Consider the following 4,485-nt stretch of genomic DNA (forward strand, 5'->3'; position numbering starts at 1 on the left):
CATTTACTATTTACAACCTTTAATTTTTCTTATTATATCTTATTTTTTTACATTTTATACCCCTGTTATTATTTACACTTATGTTTTTTTTTTTTCTCTTTTTTCCTTTTGTAACTATGTGTTTGTATCTTTTTTAGCCCTGACGAAGCCCTGCAACGTGGGGCGAAACGTTGGCTCAATAATTCTACTATTTGAGTTTTTTTTTTACCGCACCCGGACCATATTCCATTCATCTTTCACACGGTCAATCAATAATCTTCCAAAAAGTTTTCATATTGGAAGAATATAGTTGAAGTAGATTGTAGGAAGATAGTCAAGTTGGCGGTCAATATGGATATTCATTATGTTGTGTTAAAAGTAAAATGTTTTACAATGTTAAATTTTATAAGTATAGCATTGTGAGCAGTCCTAATTCATGTCAAGAGATCATACATCATGCATAAGAGATCCTAGCGGATTTTCTGAGCAACTTGTTCTATAATCTGACTTTACAAAACTTCATGTTATAGTTTACTTACAAGTTTTGATTAAAGTAATTTAGTAAAACATGCCTAAATTGAGTGAAAAGTGAAATTTATGTGAAAGTTTGGTCACTAATTGTCTTGTTGATCTTCTAACTTGTAAGGAAGAGAGTCAAGATGAGCTAATTGACAACTGTCATTACATTATTATTATTCTCATCCATTGCTTTATTAGATTTTAAAACTTCGGAAACAATACTAATACACAATCAAAACACTGACTACAAGTTAGTAACATAACACAACAAACAAAATGGTGAGGAGCTCAGCTGGTCTGTTGCGTGACCTCATTCTTAATTTAACAGACCTAGTAACAGACTCTCAACCATGTTATATGTTATATCGTTTTACATGGTAAAAGTAGGAAATATTTCTCCATTTAACATAAGTTTTTTCATTTAACATGTTAAACTAAAAATCATGAACTTTGGTTAACAATAAATAGTTTTCTTTTACTATTTTGATACCTTTATTGACTGCCACCCGAACAACATAGTTAGGAAGATTGCTACAAGAATAAATAGTTTTATTTTACTATTTAGGTACCTTTATTGAACACCTATTATACGATTAAATTTCTTCTTTTCTTTTTAAGTTAAATAATACTTAAGTTATAAAAATTTTCCAAATTTTCAGTGTTATAAACATGGATAAAGTAAAGTAAAAGAATACTGTTAAAAGTTCCAAAATTTAAATTCGGGGCCTAAATTCGCATAGATATGAATAAATTAGCTTATAGCGGCAGATCATAACACACAACTGGTCTGGACAGGATAGTACGTAAGAGTCTCATTAACTAGTTTTTCTTGTGCGTGAAGAGTGGATTGAACAGGAAAACAAATGTATGAGTAAATATTCCTTTCTTAAGAAGCCATTAGGACACGTTCTTGAGAAGTGAGATAACTAAATTTTCCTATTATCAGATTCCTTTTAATTAGTGGCGATGACCATATGTTATCATATTATTCCATAGAACTCGCACAACAACACCCTACGGGGACTTTAATTATTAATGACCTTCTGTAAACCAGAAACAAAAAATATTTTTCATATTTTAATTATGTTTCTGCTATTTGTATTTTTCTCTTAAGAATTGTATATAAAGGCACAGTGAACCCAAATGTTCGATGCCGAAATCATAAATCGTTCTCTACTCACATTAGTCCAGTGACGCCCCTCCAAACCCAAATATACTAAATCAGTCTTGACGCAATCCTCCCATCTATGTTTCTGTCTACCCCTCGGACGTCTACCCGTTGGTTCAGTGGTTAATAAAATTTCAGAAATCTATTCGGTACTAAGCCCAACAACCTTACGTGCCCGCAATGTTATAGCTTGAATTATATTTATCCTCAATTCAGCCTCCTAAATTCTCCGATTAACTGATAATTTTTCGGTCCGAATATTTTACGTAATACTTTATAATCAAAAGGCCCTGTTCTTCCTTTAGTGTGATAGATCAGGTTTCGCATCCTTAAAGAACAGTGGGAGGGATAATATATTTGTAAATTCTAACTTTTTACCTTCTGAACAGAAGGCGTGAGCTTAGCAATTTAGAAATTGAAAAATAACAAGCATTTTGCGCCTTTTACTTCTCTTTTCTTATCTCATTATATTAGTTTTTACTAGTTAACGTGGAACTTAAATACTTAAACCAATCTATCTGTACAAATTTATTTCCTTCTATATCTATATCACTGTAATTGCTACCATTTCTACTGTAACAATATATTTTATTTTATTTCTATTTATTTCAAAACCTAGTTCCTTCTAGAATTTATCAACGTTGTTTTATTTCGTTTTATAGTTTCTTCATCTTTACCCAATAATACCAATTCGTCAGCATACCCAAGCATCCGGTATTTTACCACCCAAAGTTAAATCCTTTTCGGTATGCATCACATTTTTAATAACGTATTAAGAATTGTATTCCATTAAAAAAAAAAAAAATAATTACAGTTCTAGTCTGTATAAAGGAACATCTATAAACAATTGTGGACGTCATAAAACATTATACAGGTTAAAAGACGATGTTCGAGCTGAGAGGTTTTAAAGTATTAATTTTTTTTTCTAGATATCGGAGCTCAAGCGGAGATTTGTGTTAATACTAAATTGCTTTATATCCCAGTTAATTTGTAATGGGACATTAGAATGGTATTATAGTAAAACTTCTCATAAAGGACAATCCTCTTTAGCGTATACCGTATTAACGGACGGTCTTATTAAGGACCCGTCAGCAAGATACAAATTAAATAATATAAGAATCAGTGAAGACTAAAATGACTTTATTCTAACATATTTACAAGAACTACATGTTACTGTTACTCAGTCTCTATCTTCTAACTTAGCTATCTAGTCTAGAAAATATATATGTACACTTGAGAAGAGGGGGTAGGAAGAATAGTGGAATAGGAGAAGTGGTTTGGACCAATCAGATAATTTAGGAAATTAGGCGGAGCCTAGAGAGCCTATGAAATTAGAAGTAAATATCTGGGAGGGGGGAAAAGGCGTGACTAGAAACAGGGTGGCCATCCTTCCAAGAAATTGGGAGTAAGGAGCCATGACTGACTAAGGACTCGTGAGAACTGACTTACGTGTGTTAAACATAAAATAGTTAGGCTGATGCAAGTCCATTGTGAGATGAGAGTTTGTACCTGCCTAAGTGTCAACCCTTGCTATTGATATAGGATACTAAGGAAAGGTCACTTCCTCTATGGTCAGTCTCTCTCGAAATGTGCCAGATGTCTATAGTTTATACTATATAGTTTATAATGGTAGTCTGTTTATAATAATAGCTGTTAAATACTATAGCGTTCGTTAACTTACATATTAAGAAAGTACCGTTCTATTACGAATTCTCACCAATCCGGACACTGATATTATTTTTGTTAACAGAATGTTTCATTCCAACAGAAAAAGTCATATAACATGTAATTTCATCCAAAAGTCATGTAATATGTGTAGAAACTCCCGATTCATGAACTAATTTTTTGGGTAATTGTTTTTAAAAAAAGTAATACTGTAACTAATACTGTTTGCCGAATATGTTAAAACTTTAACGAAAATGTCTATTTAATTATATACTATACATATGCATGAAGTATGCTATGTATTTAGTAACCCAATGCAGTTGGCCAGCGCAATTTTTTTAAATAAAGTTTTTCTCTATCTCTCTCTTTTTATCTATTTGTTCTTTTTATATTTACCTCTTCTTAACGGTTACCTCCATATAACGGACGAGATTACCTTCTTCGGTTCCATTATATAATGTTTTACTATAGTTTGTTATATTAATCGACGTTTTTGTCAATAAATATGATTATCCTAAATAAAAAATAATATTTTTTATTCTTAAATAAAACAAATTTGATCCTTGTATTCTCTCAACTTTATTCTTTACATCTTTTCCAACGTTTCGACCCCCAGGTCATTCTCAAGGATACCTTCATATTGATGTCATTTTCTTTTTTAAAATCTTAAAAATGTAGGCTAATTGCCTCTGTCCCATATAACCTTTTCTAAATAACTTTTTACTAGATTTAAACCTTTTTTAAAAACTTTTCTTCCTTCCTTATATGAGACAAAGGCAATTATCCTGCATTTTCAAGATTTTAAGATCCTTGAGAATGACCTGAGGGTCGAAACGTTGGAATTTGTTTTATTTAAGAATAAACTAAACCACTCTCAAACAAGAAAATATAAAATAATATTTTTGTTTCAATATGATTTAAAATTAACATTAAACTAACATGTAGAGTTTAGGAATGGATTCCATCTTGTTTGATGAGTTTTAACTTCTGTAATGGTTCGAGTTGTTATTTGGATAGGAGATTCCATCCCTGTATGGATGGCCATATCCCAATATGTCCAAGATATCTCTCGAAACTTACTGAATCACCATTAGTTGTTGATAATATTTTCAAGGAAGATGCCCAGGTGATCCCAATTATTGCATCATCTCAAT

Source organism: Halyomorpha halys, unplaced genomic scaffold, assembly GCF_000696795.3.
Source record: "Halyomorpha halys isolate HHAL.00 unplaced genomic scaffold, Hhal_1.1 Scaffold1095.1, whole genome shotgun sequence".
Lineage (NCBI taxonomy): Eukaryota > Metazoa > Arthropoda > Insecta > Hemiptera > Pentatomidae > Halyomorpha > Halyomorpha halys.